The following is a 19,339-nucleotide window of genomic DNA, read 5'->3' as shown; positions in this document are numbered from 1 at the left end:
TTGTTTTTTTTCAAAAATCGACACTCTGGGAAAAAAACGAAAGATTACCGAAAATCAGGGTTTTCAAAAAAAAAATTTAGTGCCAAATGTCTTAAAACTGCATTACTCGTCGAGATTTACTGTTACCTCGAAAAAAAAATGAACAGATTCTGTAGAATGGTGAATGTACACCGGAACTAGCGTTGGCAGAAAAAATATCATCTTCGAAACGAAAAATGATTATTCGTGTGCTGAAGGATGAAATGACAAAAAAACCTTTTCAAAAGTTTTAAAACGTTTGTATGTATGGAAGCAGACCTCTCTTTCTCTCAGACTGAAGGTCAGATCGGAATTGTACCTAAAAAGTCCACATTATAAAATGAAGTCGGATCTTCAAAGAATGCATGGAAAATGTTTTCTAAAAGTAAAAAGGAAAGCATATACGTGAACCTGTTCGCGACGGGAGCTGTGTATGTGGCAAAGTAAGCAAAACGGCCTAATGCAATATGTGTCTCCTGTTTCGCTCTTTTATATTGCTATGGCATGTATATTAGACGAGGGCAATCCGATAAGTACTTAGCCTACAAAAAAACAAAAAATTTGGAAAAGCGACGATTTATTTCTCAACATAGTCTCTTTTTAGCTCGATAAACTTGACCCAGCGATGCTCCAACTTCTTTAAGCCATCTGGAAAATACGTTTTCTCGAGGTCTTCAAAGTAGACCTCCGTGGCGGCGATGGCCTCCTCATTTGACTCAAATTTCTGCCCGGCGAGTGGTTTTTTCAACTTTGGAAACAAAAGAAAAGTCGTACGGGCCCAAATCTTGAGAATACGGTGGATGGTGGATGGGCCGGAATTTGGTCGTGGCGACGTCGGAATTTCCATTTTTTCCTTTTCTCTAAAATTCGCGGACACGCCCGCTTCCACACACGGTCAAAATAAAACTACGAGTCCGATTCGGCTGAAATTTTGAAAGTAGCCGTTTACGAGAATGTACTACACGATAAGTAATCTCTTTTGCGATACTGACACCATCGGGCGATGAGGCTAAGTACTTATCGGACCGCCCTCGTACAAATTCTGTATCAGTGCGGGAGGGTAGCGCATTTTTTGTTATTTTTAAGCCCATGTAATGTTATAAATCAGGATGTGCTGAATATTAATTTTGGATGTTGAGTTTGAGAGAAGTTTTGTAAGTACTTAGAAAAAAAAGTGCAAACTTTCAGGGTACTTACTTGCAATCTTTTTTTTTATTAAATCGTTTATTTTTACAGGCTCAGTTACATAAGTTTAAAGGAGCCAAACTCCTATCTGTATAGTATATATAAACATTTTTTATTAATTCTAATGTTAATGAAGTAGAGAACCGATTACTCGCAGTTTGCTCGAGTTTAGAAGGCTGACATTTTGTTTCAGGAAAAGGATGGGATATAAGGATATGTTGACAATGTTCACACTCACATTCATCATACTCAATTCTTAAGCCTATCTTATATCTAACATGTATTTACATTTCACCTTATTCTATTGTTAGTAAGAAGGGATTTGATTTCTCGCGAAGGAAAAGGAAAAGGAGAATATAAGGATATAAGGACAATCACACACGAAGATCGATAGCTTTTAGAAACTTTCAGGGTGTCGCTTTTACATTGATTTCCCCAATTTTTTTGTAGATGAAAAATTGTCAACTATTAAAATTGTCGCACTAATAGATTAGGAAGGACAACTCTTGGTGTGTGTAAGGCGGACAGTGAAAAGTTACTCGCGAGTGGTAAACAAATACGTTTTGCGTGTTACATTACCTGTCCGTAATATTTTCTATCAACTGTCAGTGTCAATCGCACTACGAAAAATGTTCAACTCGTAGAAAAATGTAGAATATAAAGAAAAACATCTTTGAAATATATTGAGTGAAATATGTGAAATGTGAGTGAAATATTTGAAATATAATTTCAATTTGGAAAAAAATATATTGAGCCACAAAAAATGCATTTATGTTTTTGTGAGAAACACTTTTGACATGAAAGAATTGGAGTTTTTCTTACCTCAGTAAAAGAACGACCCAGCGTAACGAGTTTTCACGTTATTTTCTATCGGAGACGCGAAGGCGGGCATCAGCGCCATTCATTCGCTGAAATTTAACATTCAACAACTCATACCGAAACGAGCCTTTGCTATGGGGGCAGAGTATCATTACAAATTCCTCCGTCATAATCATAATTAATTTTTTATGGGTTTGCACAGATCCAATTTCAGAGGTTTGACGCATGTAGGCTTATTTTGCCTTACCCGGACGCCTCTCGCAGGCTGGGAGATTCACTGGAAGCAAGTCAAAAGCGCCACTCAGAAGATTTCAGGAATTTCCTTATTTTAAAACAGTCTTCGTTTTTTCGGCATCGCATGAGTCAACAGATAACAGCGCGATGCTGGGTATTCCCAAATGCAAGTTAATTAGGAGAGTGCAACAAAATGACGGCTATGTGATAAAGCACCGACGAGATTTTATTCTGAGAACACTCGCAACGATAGGCGATATCGTAACCAATGAGGTTTTACCGAGGTGCGATTATTGCTAGTTGAAAAAAAAACTCGCAACGATTGGACGCAGCAATGTACCATCGTCATAACGTCTCGTCGCCGTTCAAAGAACATTTTCGCATCAACTTAAACACGTAAACAAATCGCTTGTGAAATTTTGCCAACCCATAATGGCGCACTTGAAATCAAAATTGCCCCCAATCCTGTCCAGAATCAGCAAATTATGCCCCAACAGATCAACGTTGCAATAAAGAAGAAATAAAGGTCACCAACCATTAGGCAGACGAAATTTCCAAGGAATAACGCGCAAAGACATCAGGGATACACAATTCTAAGGAAGCGCAAAATTGAATTTCTGTCAGTGAGAACAAAAACATCACTGCGATGAAAGCGTAGCTGTAAACAAAACAGCTCCCCCCGAATTATAGGAATTTTTTTTTAAAAAAATACATTTGAAGTGATTTGTGTTCAACAGAATCACCCGTGACCTAAAGTTTTCTGCCACGTTTCGGAGAATCGTTGATAAGTGGTTGATAAGAGCAAGTGCTCTGAATCGTGATGCCGATTACAAATATCATCGGAACACAGCTTAGATGCCTCGAGGAGCATCGATCGTTTGCGTTTCATGTTCCCAATTCATCCAACCTCGAGCTCTCACGGCTGATAGATGCGCAGAATAGGGAAAAGCGAAAGAGATTTTACCATCTAATTGCCGTTCAATTCATCAAAACATCAGTAGTGTTTTTGTTGGGCCGCCAGACAATCGCCGCCATTTATTCACATATAGGATTCAATGTGTGATGTGATTGAATATAAATTAGTTGACCGACCATAAACAAACCCCATTAGCGATCCCTGACTAGCTATTTGATTTTATTTACTTTTCCTAGAGACACAATAGACACAATATGATTTTTCTTGATGGGTGATACGTCAAACGAATTTATAAATAGCCAGCAGCGGTATCTCGAGTATTAGACAACCACACTAAACGAGTTGAACTAATCCCTACAGATGATTTCTGTTGAGATTATATTGAAGCTTCTGTGGCCTTCTGGGGAGCGGGTTAATGGGTTTATTTCCCGATCGAAACGAGAAACGTTTCGTAAGGGCAGATTATTAATTCAAAATTTTCACTGGAAATTCGAGAAGCATATTAAGATTTAGTATCGAAAATACTGTACACTGTAATCATGATATACTGTAATGTATGAAAGGTGGAGTTTACTAAGTAGAAGTAATGAAGAAAGGATGCTTCAAGCTCGAACAACCAGGAATTTTTGAATAAAACAAAATAGAGGTAAAAATCAGGCAAATATATTTTATCTCCTTCGAAATATGATCCATCTGAAACAACACACATGCGCCAACGCTTGACCCAGTCCTCCATGCATCCCTGGTAGGCCCACGAAGGGATGGCCTTTAGTTCCCTCGTCGCATTTTCTTTGATATCATCGATCGATTGAAATCTGTTTCCACGAAGTGGCAACTTCAACTTGGGGAACAAAAAAAGTCGCATGGGGGCATATCAGGCGAATACGGTGCTTGCTCAATAGTATTTACTCGATGTTTAGTCAAATAATTCAGTACAATTCGTGCTCGGTGCGATGGCGCGTTATCATCATGCCAAATCCAAGAATTGTCGGCCCACATTTCCGGCCGTTTGCGACGTACAGGCAAACACTAATGACCTGACCTGACAGATGTGCGTCTTAAGGTCGTACCAACATAAGAAAAAAAAACCGGTTCCCACATGCACGGTACGTTTAAATAAAAAAATCCCGATACTTTCTGATCATAGTGTATAGTTGACATATTCATCACCTGTCTTAAACACATCTTTCGAAGCACAACACCGAGCTTTATTTTGCGATTTCGTTATATTATAAGAGAATTGACGAAAATATTTTTTTTTTACGACAGAATGATCATGCAATATTCTATATACTGTGTCGGACAAAACATTAACAAAAAACAAACAATAGTCATTTATTAAACAATAGTCATTTATTAAAAAATGCGTTCCAAGCATTCTCAACAACTAAAATGACGCAACAAAAATTAAGACCGGTTCTAACGCGTAGCATACACTCTGTCCAACTTCCATAAGACCAGGGTATGATCTTGCTACTTTGTATCATTAAGGCTGATTTAGACGATGCCAGTCAGCGCTCTAGTTGAAGTATCCAGTGAATAGAGAACAGACACTCTGTTTAAGTTAGAGGCCAATTACTTGTTCGATACTGGTACAAGTAACTTGAACAGAGTGTCTGTTCTCTGTTCACTGGATACTTCAACTAGAGCGCTGACTGGCATCGTCTAAATCAGCCCTTATAAACAAACAATGCTTCAATTTATATTCTAGTGTGCAGAAGTTGGTGACTACCATACATTGCAAAATTTTCATATGTATGTGTGCAAGCACTGAGCGTAAACGAATGTTTTTGTATTTTTCAAGTGTCAAGTTTCTATAAGACCAGTTACATTTTCCGTTGTTTTAGTTGTTCTGATCAATAAATTTGGAAAATGCCGAAAGGGATCGATGCATTTCACCAAGAAAATGTTGGTATCAGAGAATTTGCTCGTCGGATTGAACGATCCCATCAAGTAGTGCTCATTTATTTGGCGAATTCTTAAGGATACGGTAAGGAGAGAGCTCCACGTAAATCGAAGCTCTCTGAACGGGATAAGCGGGAAATAGCTAGAACAGTTTCGAATACCTCAAAATCGCTTATGCAAATGAAGCAATATTTAAATTTAAATGTAACTCGGGTGACAATTCGTCAAGTTTTGGTAAAAAATCCTCACATAAAGAGGGCTTAAAAGGTTAAAGTTTTTCATCTTACATCATCTCACATCGGAAGACGTTTAGGTTTACCCAAAGCTCTCACGAACCGACAGTGGGACATGGTATTTTGTGACAAAGAATGTTCCCAAAATACATTTTGATATATACCATAACGAAAAGTTCTTCAATGTATAAGTTATCTTCACTGACGAAAAAAGTTCAATTTGGATGTTCCTGATGGTTTCAACGGGTACGGGCTTAATTTATGGAAGGAGGAACAGTATTTTTCAACCAGGAATTTTGGTGGAGGCTCGTTCATGGTATGGGCGGGATTCTGTACAACCGGAAAGCTCAAGATAGCTTTCACATCATTCATAAATTACATACATGTTCTGGAATCTTTTGCGTGGATATAAAAAAATCACAAAAAATTCACATTCCAGCAAAATAATGCTACTATTCATACTAGCAATGAAACTCAGCAATGGATTAGTGAACCAAAAACTTATTTTTTTGGAATGGCCGGCTCGTTCTCCAGACTTGAATCCCGTTGAAAATCTTAGGGGGATCCTTGAACGCAGAATCTACACTGAGGGAAAACGGTACACCACGATTGAAGAGCTCAAGGTGTCGCAATTTTGGAAACACGGAAAAATATCGAGAAATCCGTTCAGCAGAGTTTGATAAATAGTATTCCAACACGAATTTTCCAAGTTATTAGCCGAAATGGCAAGTTTGCCAATTATCGACATGTAAATCAGCCGATCGTTTTGAATTTTTCATTGATAATACATATGAATTTTGAAATGGTTTTATAGAAACTGGACAGCTGAAATGATCTTATTAAAGCATTTTTATTATTATAAACAAACAACTCTTTTAAACGAAATTGACGTTAAATATACTTTATTCTAAGCATTCAACAATGTATGAATGTATCTTGTTGAAATTATAACTGTTTGTGTTGCAACGAAATAAAATCAGGGTGGTCTTATAGAAGTTGGACAGAGTGTGGTGAATTTTCAAAATTCAATATCCGGTTGTTAATATTATATAGCAGATATGCTGGGACGGTCACTGCGTGTAGTAAACACATCAGCTCACACACACAGCTCAAAAACTGCTTTGGAAAAAAAATACTGGAATCCCAAAAATCTATAAATATGAGTACCTGCTTGACATACGATCTTAGTCGTGATTGGTCAGTGGATGATGCATGTCGTCGTCTAGCAACAAAAGCGAAGTCTATATTTGTGCACTACGTTGTCGCTCAACTTGTTGGCATTAAAGGTAATGATAAAGCAAAAAGAACGACATAGCAAGGGATCATGCTACCGAAATTGCTTATTGTAGCTTTCAAACTTCTTTCCTTTTGACGTAGGACTACGTCTAACCTTTCAATATAGGGGCCCATTTCAATATTTCGGTGTGAAAAAGTGTTCAGTTTTTGAACGCTAATACCTCCTCAATTAATGAATGGATTTTGGTTCCTAATACACACATTGATAGGGAATATCCTCAGCAATTGTTTATATGCTACACATTACGGGTTTTCAGCTCATATAAAGTTCAAATTGATGAAAAATTGGAAGAAAGAATTCGCTACTTTCCCATTCATTTTGTCTGCGCTCCCGCAGCAAACAGCTATTCATTACAAACAACCACGGGTACGGGCGAACCGTATGGTCAAAGCGAAGGAGGGAGACAAAAAAGAGATTATAAATAAATATAGGTGGTCGCTACAACGTTAACTATATGGCTATATAAAGTGAGCGATGGTGGGGCTTGGCCACATTCTATCATCGGACGCCAAGCAGGAAAGACGCTATCTTGAAATTGATTGTCAGCATAAGAGATTGCTGCATTTGTCGGGGATGTATGCGGTGCGATACTGCAAGAGTGAGAGACAGGAGTTTCAATGGGATGTGGAGCAGGAGAGCAATCGAAGTGTGTTAGAAGCGTTGGAAGCGTCGCGCTGAGTGAATGAGTGGCTAATCGCGCTCGATTTGATAGAATGCTGGAGTTTTTAAACGGTTTTATTTAGCTATGACATATTTGTATGTCCATTCGTCTTCCTAAGTTCGAAGCCGCCGGACGCATATATATATCGTTATCGAGCAAGGAAGTGATACCGTTATTCTCGTGGCTGGTGAAGTGATCATCGCATCCTAACGGGATTCCCTATATTGCGAGTGGATTGTATCGAAGCAATCACAACAAGCGGGAAGAAGAAGGCCTGCACCGCGGGCGCTGTGTGCTGGTGAATTTGTCGCCTCTCGTGATCGACACCATCATCGTGCTGTGTTGCGATACACCGGTTCAGCTGTACTGAACGCGCGCCTATGTGCCCTGCCATAACGTAGAAATTTCGGGGGTGATTACGGAAACGGGTCTGACGAGCGAAATAATAAAAAAGGGTGATGGCAGATTTAAACAGCTCCCTTTGAAACAAATTAAAATTTTGGACTGCCATCAACTAGGAAAAGTTTCCCAGAATGGGGAAGAAAAAAAGTTCACGCCGTCCGACTCGTTTCGAGTAACTTTTGCTGGTTCCGCCCTCCCTGACTACGTTATGGTGGATAAATTAAGGCTTCCAGTGCGACTCTTCGTGCCAAAGCCCATGACTTGCAACAAATGCAAGTCAGTTGGTCATACAGCAGACTATTGCGCCAACAAGGAGCGCTGTGCCACTTGCGGAGAGCAACATGAGGGGAAATCCTGCAGTGCGACTGAGCATAAATGTCCATATTGCGGGGGATCCCCACACGAGCTCTCAGCTTGTGAAAATTATAAGAGTCGCTGGGATAAACAGAAGCGCTCTTTGAAGGAACGCTCGAAGCGCACTTTTGCGGAAATTTTGAAGGGCGCTTCTCCACCGGCTCAAGAACAACAACCAATCAACACACAAAATGCCTTCGCCACGTTGCCCGTTGACGAAATGGAAGCGGACACAGCTAACGGGGGCACACCGTTCATTTTCCAAGGGAATCCCCGGCGCAAAAATGTGACCACTCCCAAAGTTCAAGGACAAGTCCCTCCGGTGATACCCCCTGTTAGCTTGCCTAAAAAATCGAGTGCAGCGGACAAGCAAAATCAGGTTCCTCCTGGCTTCCGTGGCAATAGTTCACCTTCGAACGACCCAGCACTCGAGGGGACATCAAAAACCCCAACTGTCCCTATTTTTCCGTCCAGTTCAACTTCCCAATCGGGATTTATAAAGTTGTCTGACCTTTTGGATCAAATCTTCAAGTGTTTTAATGTTTCCGACTCCATCAGAACCATTGTCATCTCAATGCTTCCAGTATTAAAGACAATTTTGCAACAATTGATGCAAATATGGCCCCTCCTTGCAATGATTATCTCTCTTGATGTCTAATTCAAATAGAGAGGTCGGAGATATCACTGTTTTACAGTGGAATTGTCGTAGTCTTAAATTGGATACATTCAAATTTTTAATTCATAAGTTCAATTGTGATGTTTTTGCTCTGTCCGAAACTTGGCTTTCTTCGCGAGATGATCTCTCTTTCCATGATTTCAATATTATACGCTTGGACCGTGATGTCAGATACGGAGGGGTGCTATTGGGGATCAATAAGTGCCACTCATTTTTTCGAATTGACCTTCCACCTATTGGAGGGATAGAAGCTGTTGCTTGTCATGCAAACATCAGAGGAAAAGACCTCTGTATTGTCAGCTTGTATTGGCCTCCGAGAGCTGCGATTAGCCGAAAGCAACTTGTTGACATGTGCTCACTTCTTCCTGAGCCACGATTGATCTTGGGAGACTTCAACTCTCACGGAACTGCCTGGGGGGAACAGTACGACGACAATCGTTCATCGTTGATATATGACCTTTGTAACAGCTTCAATATGACCGTTTTGAATACTGGGGAAACAACACGTGTTCCTAAACCTCCTGCTAAACCAAGTGCTCTTGACCTCTCGCTTTGCTCGAATTCACTATCGTTAGATTGCAAATGGAATGTAATCCAGGACCCCAACGGTAGTGATCACTTGCCAATCAAAATTTCCATCACCATTGGGTCGAATTCTTCTGAATCTATAAACATGGCATATGACCTCACAAGACACATTGACTGGAAAAAATATTCGGACGCGATTGCTCTAGCCATCAATTCCAGAAATTGTTTGCCTCCATTGGAGGAGTATAACTTCATTTCTCCTTTGATCTATGACAGCGCGGTTCGCGCTCAAACGAAACCCATCCCAGGCTCCACTATTCGTCGAAGGCCTCCCAATCCATGGTGGGATAGCCAATGTTCCAAGCTTTATCAGGATAAATCGAACGCATTCAAAGCTTTTCGGAAACGTGGAACCATTGAAAATTTTCAATCGTATTTGGACCTTGAAAATCAATTTAAAAACTTGATTAAAGGGAAAAAACGTGCCTATTGGCGAAATTTCGTGGGAGGTTTGTCACGAGAAACGTCAATGAAAAAATTATGGAAAGTGGCTCGAAACATGAGAAATCGCTCTTCAACGAATGAAAGCGAAGAATATTCACATCGATGGATTTTCAATTTTGCACGGAAGGTTTGTCCTGATTCCGCTCCTGTGCAAAAAATTGTTCGAGATATACCACAAGATAGGTGCGATCTTGATTCCGAGTTTTCGATGGTAGAATTCTCTCTTGCTCTCCTTTCTTGTAACAATTCGGCTCCGGGAACGGATAGAATTAAGTTCAACTTGTTGAAAAACCTCCCTGATGTGGCGAAACATCGCTTGTTGAATTTATTCAATCGGTTTCTGGAACATAATATTGTTCCAGATAATTGGAGACAAGTAAGAGTTATAGCTATTCAAAAACCCGGAAAACCCGCGTCCGACTTCAATTCGTACCGCCCAATAGCAATGCTGTCTTGTATACGGAAATTGTTGGAGAAAATGATCTTGTTTCGCCTTGATCGATGGGTTGAAACGAATGGCCTACTCTCAGATACACAATATGGGTTCCGTAGGGGAAAGGGGACGAATGATTGTCTTGCGTTGCTTTCTTCAGAAATTCAATTGAAATTCAAAGGGGGCCTTTGATTCTGTTTCAATAGAGGTTTTGTCAGACAAATTACACTCTCGGGGTCTACCGCCTCTATTGAATAATATGTTATATAACTTGCTTTGTGAGAAACATTTGAATTTTTCTCATTGGGATTCGACAGTAAGTCGGATCTCCTACATGGGAGTCCCCCAGGGCTCATGTTTAAGCCCCCTTTTGTACAACTTCTATGTAAGCGACATCGACAATTGCCTTACACAAACTTTTGGGTAAACCGATCACTCATGCTATGTCATTCAAGTATCTTGGGGTCTGGTTCGACTCCAAATGTACTTGGGGGGCCCATATTAGGTATCTGAGTAAAAAATGTCAACAAAGAATAAACTTTCTCCGTACAATTACCGGCACCTGGTGGGGAGCCCATCCCGAAGATCTTATAATGTTGTATCGAACAACTATTCTCTCAGTGATGGAGTATGGCAGTTTCTGTTTTCAATCAGCTGCCAAAACACACCTCATTAAACTCGAGCGAATTCAGTATCTTTGTCTCCGTATTGCGTTGGGATGTATGCCCTCAACGCATACCATGAGCCTCGAGGTTTTGGCAGGCGTACTCCCACTAAAAGATCGCTTCAATTTATTATCTCTTCGGTTCCTCATCCGGTGTAAGGTTATGAACCCATTGGTGATCGGAAATTTTGAGCAACTGAGCGAGCTAAATTTTCATTCTGGATTTATGAACTCATATCATGAATTCATCTCCATGCAGGTTGATCCTTCTTCGTATATTCCCAACCGTGTTTGTTTCCCTGACTACATCAATTCCTCTGTACATTTTGATCTGTTCATGAAGGAGAAAATCCATGATATTCCAGATTACCTTCTATCGGGGATCGTTCCTACGATCTTCAATGCAAAGTATGGGCGTATCAATTGTGATAATATGTATTTTACTGATGGGTCCTCTATGAATGAGTCCATAGGATTTGGAGTGTTCAACGTATTTTTTAGCACCTCACACAGTCTTCAGTATCCTTGCTCAGTATATATTGCTGAATTGGCAGCAATACACTGGGCGCTGGACAGCGTCGCCTCACGACCTGTTGAACACTATTACATTGTAACGGATAGTCTTAGCTCTTTCGAAGCTATCCGTTCAGTGAGGCCGGAAAAGCACTCGACGTACTTCCTTGAGAGAATACGAGAAATTTTGAGTGCTTTAACCAGACGCTGTTATGTCATTACCTTTGTCTGGGTCCCTTCACATTGCTCAATTCTGGGTAATGAGAGGGCTGACTCATTGGCAAAGGTAGGTGCAATTGAAGGCGAAATTTATCAGCGTCAAATCGCCTTCAATGAATTTTATTCTTTAGTTCGTAAAAATACCATCGTTAACTGGCAACGCAAATGGAACGAAGATGAATTGGGCCGGTGGCTCCACTCAATTATCCCCAAGGTTAGCCTTAAACCATGGTTCAAAAGTCTGGACTTGAGTCGGGACTTTATTCGCACCTTCTCCCGACTCATGTCCAATCACTGTTCGTTAAACGCGCTACTCTTTCGTTTTGATCTTGCCGACAGCAATATCTGTGCCTGTGGCCAAGGTTACCACGACATCGAACACGTTGTTTGGTCGTGCGAGGAGTATCTTGTTGCCAGATCGAATTTAGAAAACTCTCTTCGGGCTAGAGGAAGGCAGCCCAATGTGCCGGTGAGAGATGTGTTGGCTGGTTTAGACCTTGATTACATGTCCCAAATATATGTCTTCCTAAAAGTTATCGATCTTCGTGTCTGATTGTCCTTATATCCTTATATTCTCCTTTTCCTTTTCCTTCGCGAGAAATCAAATCCCTTCTTATTAACAATAGAATAAGGAGAAATGTAAATACATATTAGATATAAGATAGGCTTAAGAATAGTGTGTAATTAATGTGTGTGTGAATGTGAGAGTGAACATTGTCAACATCCTTTTATCCTTTCCTTTTCCTGAAGAAAATATGTCACCCTTCTAAACTCGAGTAGACCGCGAGTAATCGGTTTTCTACACCATTAACATTAGAATTAAGGAAAAATGTTTATATATACTTGTAACAATACAGTCAGGAGTTTGGCTCCTTTAAACTTATGTAACTGAGCCTGTAAAAATAAACGATTTAATAATAAAAATAATATTTGTATGTTTGTATGTAACATGTTTGTCTATGGCGCTGTACCACATTAATTGAAATTTTACCCCTGTCCCCGACATTACCCACCCGTCTTTTTTTTGCCTGGGATGTAATTTGTGTACAGTTACCAATAGACAAAAATATTTGATGCTTCTAATTGGCCTTTTTCAAGGCCGTTGATTTAGGTAATTTTAGGTTTGGTTTTTATCAGTGCTAGAGGCTAATGAACTGAGAAAGTATAATGCCTCTATAATTCTAAACTCATTTAACTGGTAATCTTCGCTCTAGCATCGCGTATTTAGGACGAAAACACACATAGCGGTTTTTTTTCTGATGAGAAGTACAAAGAATGTCCAGAGAAATAATAGTATTTTTGCATGACAGATGCCATATAGCGCTGTTGAAATGATGCATCGCATTGATTTTCCTGGTTACGTAGAGAGCATGTTTGTTATATTTGTTATGTGTGCATGATAACATGGAAGGGATGATTATTATTGTAGAGGAGTACAAACTAATATTGCGGGTTGCCATGTGTTGTACTTTGATGCCGCTTTCAACCCAGAAACAATGTGTTTTCCTTTGTTCACGGAGACTTTACATCTTACGATTCCTCCTTCGTTGCTCGTTATTGACAGATCTGTTCGGGAAAGCACACAAATGGACAGAACAAATGTATGAGGAAGTGGGAATGCTTCCAATTTTCATCAATTTAAACCATATACAGACTATGGGATTGTAATGTATAGCATATCAAACAAATCTTAGGGAATGTCCGATTCGTTTGGTATGTAAATCGCCAGAATCCGTTCACGGCAAAAATAGTTATTAACATTAACATTATTTCATAAAAACGTGACCTGTTTTCTGATTTGGCACCCTTAATGAAAGACGTAGTTCTACGACAAAAACTCGTTCGAGATGTTGTACAAAACTTCTTGAGTGGTGTTAAGACTAAATCATTCGAGCATTCGGTTTCTTAGGTGAAATTGAATAAAATAAAGATGAATAAACTAAGTTTGATCGTTTTATTGGACAGCCAGAATATTTGTTGATAATCGGGTGAAAGGCTGAATTTACGATGCAATTTTATCATACCATTACGTTTCAAGCGACTTTCTGGCGGGAAATGAACTAGCAGAATCAAATTCTCATTTCAACAAACAACTTTGTTTCCCGATTCTACTACAACACGATGAGAAGTGTAAGTGAAAAGTTCTATGCTTGCGGTGGAGCCAACGATGACAAGGTTCAATTTCCTGCTGCTTCGAAGTGGAGAAATATAAATGTAACAGTGCTCACCGTAATTTATGGGTCACGGAAGCTTTTGCCGTCTTCCACACAAAGTTCATCAGCACGCCATCGCTGGGAAATATATCAAATGGTTTCGTAGCTTCTTTTCTTGTGTCAAGTGCGGCTTTGATTGATTAGCAGCACGCAGTGGTGTGGATGGAGGGGCAAACAACCAGAAATAAGAAATCCAATTAATCATAAGACGCGCGTCGGGATGAGCCACCTAATGCAAAATATTGTCAACCCGGTCCTGCGTGAATGGTTGACATTAATTCTGGACAAATTGGTTCCCATTGTGAGAAGCAGCGAAGCACAAACTTGATCGTTTTGCCCTACTGGGGGACCGCGCTCGCCAACCGGCTGCGATTTATGTTTTCCATTTATTTCGAGATTCATCAATCTTCCCTGGAGTAGAGAACACAGACAGGCAATGCCTGAACTCTGTTGGCCCAAAACGGGGAGATTTAAAAAACGGTACATTTAGATTGGAATGACTTGTGCGGATTAGTGCACAAAATATAGGATATAAAAAGGACTCTTTGTGATATTTTCAGAGACTGTTTCAGAAATCGAGTATACAATTCGAAGAGAGACCGAAAAAGATACTTTGGGTTCCAGAGGATACCCAACTCAGTTCTAACAAAACTTGAACCTGTATAAATTGATAAATGCAAGCATTGATTGGAAAAGTTTTAAATTTAAATGCAACGAACAATAAACATGCGAAACTTTTACAGCGTCATATTCCGCCACTCTGCACCCTAGAAATAGATCAATGTCTCTTTCAAGTCTTTCAAAACATAGCACACAAACCATCGAACTAGCCCATTACAACGTAAAAAATGAGCTGAGATGGCATCCAACCCAGTTTGACATTTAAATTGCAGCGCATGAATCTGCCCACAAATTGCCTTCACAAGCAATTCATTTGCCTATTTTCGATAGAATGCCTATGCAAAACCAAACACTCCAGAATGACAGCGATGCTGCCGGGGGAGCAACAATTCGTGCAACTCTCTTTTCGTAACACAGAATGAAGAGTCACGTTTTAAGCTGGTTGGGTCATCATTTGTAATAGCTGATCACGCGCTTTATCACTCACTCGATAAGTTGAGAGTTTCGAAATAATCTATATTGATTCAACGAAATTGAGATTTGATCTCATTCGTTCATCGGATAGCTTTCGATGCGAGTTTTTTTTTGTGATCTCTATAACACGAGCAGCGACTTCGCTGTGACCAACGGAAAATACGGGAGTGTAAAACGGTAATCACCGTTCATCATGCGGCTGGCGATCGCTAGGCCAGGGCATGGGAAAATTCCTTTCACCACTAATATATAATATATAATATTAGTACCTAATTGCATTGCTGATCAATCTCGACTGATGTTGTTTATTGTTGTTTCGATAACGCAGCCTGCACAATGGAACATGGAGTAGCAGCGACGAGACGGCTGTGAATCCACACTTTATCGTGTTTTCCAGATCAGTTTAACGCGAAACAAATGCTTAGCATTCCAACGGCGTGTAGTCATCCCTGTGGGGGAGATGACCGGCATGTTGATTACACGGTGTAACCAGCACCATCAGCATCATATGACGCTAGTAGAATTCGAATGTTGTTTTGCACATGCTGGTTTACGTTGTTGTAATGATGCTTTAATAAATCGTTAAGAATAACGTGGTATTGCTTTAAGCAATGAATTTCCGTTTTAGCACCGAAATCATGAAGTGATGCCATACATACAGGGATACACAAAAAGGTGGAGATAGGCAAATTTTTGCCAATGTTCCAATAATTACAGTTATTCGATAAGTAGGTTATTCATTTTTAACGGGTTGTATTTGATAGGGCAAAATTAGGGTGGCAGTGAAAATGGTCATGTAAAATTTTGAAAACCGACCAAACACATTTTGTTTATTGGCCCAAAAAAATTACCTGTTCAAAATTTCCGGCTTAATCTGACGTGATTTAAAGGTGCCTCATAGCGGTCAAAGTTTTGATTTTTTGATTCTCGAAAATCTTCCAAGGGGGTACATGAAATTTAGAAAATCGATTTTTTTTTCAATGCCAAACTACTTAAAAATGCATAAAACGAGATCTGGGGTCATCTCGAAAAAAAAAATTTGGACAAAAATCGACCTTCTCGAATTTAAAAAACCGACCATGTACATTTTGTTCATTAACCTAGAAAATGACCTGTGCAAAATTTCAGCTCAATCGGATATGATTTAGGGGTGCCTCAGAGCACTCAAAGTTTTGATTTTCCGGCCACTCAAGTCCCAAAAGGCCCATTTTCGACGAAACTTGTTTTCGAGGTAACACCAAATTTCGACGATGCATCATTTTTAAGTCATATATATATATATATATATATATATATAATGGATTTTTGTTTGTCTGTCTGTCTGATTCTCATGGACTCGGAAACTACAAAACCGAAATGAAATGAGGCATATGGAGGTTTTAGGGCGGTCGGATGCCATACAAATGAAACACAAATTCCTATATAACTCGAGAATTAATCAAACAAATGAAACGAAATGTGGTTAGACAAATGAGAAACAAATTTCTGCATTACTCGAGAATTAATCGAGCAAATGAAACCAAATTAGGCATATGGAGGTTTTAGGGTGCAATAAATGTTTCCATGGTGAATAGACACTGCTCCCCTCTCTCTGAGGGAAAAACTCGAGAACTAATCAAACAAATGGAATCAAACTTAGCATATATAGGTTTTAGGGATCGATAAACGTTTCTATGATAGATCGACACTCCAGCCCCCTCTCTGAAGGGGGCCTCCTGTACAAATGAAACACAAATTTCTGCATAACTCGAGAAGTAGTCAAGCAAATTGAGCCAAATTTGGGATGTGAGGGTTTTTGGGTACGAGAAATGTTTCTATGATGGTATAACACCCCTTCCTCCTCTTGAAAGGAGAGGGGGTCCCATAAAAATAATGCACATATTTCAACCAAACATGGCAATTGAAAATTTTCGGGTCAGCTAGTATTCTGCATATAATCTCACAAAGTTATGCATCACGGCTTTTTAATTAAAAATAATTCCGACCGCAAAGGGTTAATAGAATGTTTTGGTGACCATTAAAAAGCCCAATGATTGGCGTGGTTTTGTAGAAGCAGCTGATACAGAAGATGTTTGATTCATGATTCACTCTTGTGCCCGCAAGAACAATATACAAGCTGGCCATATGTCAAGATTCGTGTCCTTATACTCGATCGATGCACTCTGCATGTATCTCTTCTCTTATATAGAAAAATGTGTAAAATGTGTGTGTAAAAGTTATATATCCATTCAACACGGTAGCAAAATAAAATCTGGGGTGGGATAAGGTAGTGTTATAATTACGGAGAAATAAGAGAGAAAGCGAAAGAGAGGAGCGAAAGAGAAAGAAGAAACGAGAGAGAAGAAGTGGTATAGAGAAAAAAAAGAGAGAGGAAGAGATAAAGAAAAAGATAGAGAAAGAGCGAAAGATACAGAGAGGAAGAAAGAGAGAGAAAAAAGTGAGGTAAAGAGAGGAAGAGAGAAAAAAAGAGAGGGAGAGAGAGAAAGAGAGACATAGGGAGAGAGGAAGAACGAGAGAGAAGAGAGAAAGGGAAGAAAGAGGAGAGAAAGAGCGAGGGAAGAGACAGAAGAAAGAGAGAGAGAGAGAAGAGACAGAAAGGTAGGGAATAATCCTGGATGGTTTGTTTTATTAACCCTTTCACCTACAACATCGAGTCTCACTCGATGTGAAATGAAATGCACGTTTTAAGCCAGATGTGAAGAAGATATTTTAATGCGGTGAGAGCTATGCCATCTGGTTGAAAACTGAAGAAGAAATTTTGTTCCGCCATGACTGCTTATACATAAAAAGTGGCAAATTAGAATTCACTCGATGGAAATGTTTATTTAAATGTTTATTGGCGTAAAAATCATTAAAGTTTTCTGGAAAAATTTTCTTTTTCTACCCTTATTATCATATTTTATGCTGTCAGTCACCGGTGACTGACACGACCAGAACGGAAAGCTCGGTAGCAGTCACGATTTGAACGGAAAGCTCAGTTTCAGTCACCGATGACTGACAAGGCACTCAACGTGTTAATAAAAATCATTAAAGTTTTCTGGAAAAAAAATCTAGTTTTACCTTTATTATAATATGTTATACTGTCAGTCACCGGTGACTGACACGGCCTGAACGGAAAGCTCGGTGTCAGTCTCCGATGACTTACATGGCACTCAACGTGTTAAGCATCTTCTAGAGTGATCTAGTTTAATTAAAATAATAAAAATTTGATTTACTGGTGGCTATATTCCGATGAGTGAACATCGAAGCGATGTGAGTTTGTGAGTAGAAGAAAATCTAAATGTTTCAAATAATCGTAATGGTGGGATAAGAGGGCCAGATTCTAGTGGGAGTAAGGCGGACAGAGAAAATCTTTTCACCTCCACTTTTGGTGATGGAGAGAGCATGCAACTTGCGCGCTCTTTTCCTCACTGTCTCTTTCTCTCTGTTTCTATTTTGGTTGCTGGACAGACAACTGATTAAAGAGAAAATAAAACTATTCCTTTCGCGAGCTATAAACTCGCGATTTACCCCTGCCTATGTTAATGTCAGTTCCACGTGCACCGCAAAAGTGTTTAATTTGTCGGTCTGGTTTTGTTCAAGTAAAAATGTTGGAATACATTTTTTTATAAAACATTTAACCGATTAACTCGATAAACTGTATACATCCTCGAACTGCATTGAAGTTTCGTAAAACATGTTGCCAAAGATCGAAGTTCTTCTTAACATCTCCGTTTTACGTTCTCTAACATACAATACAATGTTTTACATTCCCCAGATTTAATAAATCACGAAGTATTCTTACTTAATGTCTAACAACTGGATCCGGAGCAGTAAAAGTTGTATTACAAATTTCAAACAATAAAACGCCGTGAAAGTAGAAGAAAGATCATGGGATTCATTTGTCACTTTCAAATTTTTGGCCTTGCACTTTTCTCCAATATTTTCTTCATTGAGTGTATTTGCTCGTTAATGAAAAAAGGACATAAGCCTTCGCACAAAGCAGTATTGTGTTTTCCTTTAAAAAAAGTTGTGTGAACCGTTTGGTGCACTTCCTCTCCCACGCATCAGTCATATGATGTTACCCACGAAGTGTGGTCGTTTATTTTCATTCAAGCAGATTCGTTACACCACAGCTTTGATTTTGTTTACATCCGTTACAGCTCAAATTCCGAAAACATCAACATTCCTTTTCGGCGCGCAAGTACAAGCACCATTGGATGCGGAGAAATCCGTTTGAATGAGCGAATAAATATTGTGCGTGATTAGTTGCACAAGGTGAGGAAATTCATCGTCGTAAGCGTCGTGTCTCTGGTTCTTCTATATTTAGAACATGAATATGGGTTCTGTTTTGATTGCGTATTTGCGCACGATTGCGATGATTAAACTCATCTGAATGTGGGTCACGGACGAGAAGAGTTAAAGTGGTTGCTGTATATCATTCTTCCGTGATAGTTAATATAGTTACAGTTGCAAACATTGTGTTTTTCG

The 19,339-nt window shown here is 39.5% G+C and overlaps 1 protein-coding gene and 1 pseudogene across 6 annotated transcripts in view; one reads left to right on the top strand and one right to left on the bottom strand.

Moving 5' to 3' along the window:
* Window positions 1–19,339, bottom strand: part of LOC129775621 (uncharacterized protein DDB_G0283357) — a 166,655-nt gene that overhangs the window by 51,386 nt on the left and 95,930 nt on the right. The gene's annotated exons all lie outside the window — the stretch shown is intronic.
* Window positions 2,497–2,693, top strand: LOC129780872 (U4 spliceosomal RNA; annotated as a pseudogene).

Source organism: Toxorhynchites rutilus, chromosome 3 (assembly GCF_029784135.1).
Source record: "Toxorhynchites rutilus septentrionalis strain SRP chromosome 3, ASM2978413v1, whole genome shotgun sequence".
In the NCBI taxonomy this organism is placed as follows: Eukaryota; Metazoa; Arthropoda; class Insecta; order Diptera; family Culicidae; genus Toxorhynchites; species Toxorhynchites rutilus.
This window is presented reverse-complemented; position numbering and strand designations above follow the sequence as displayed.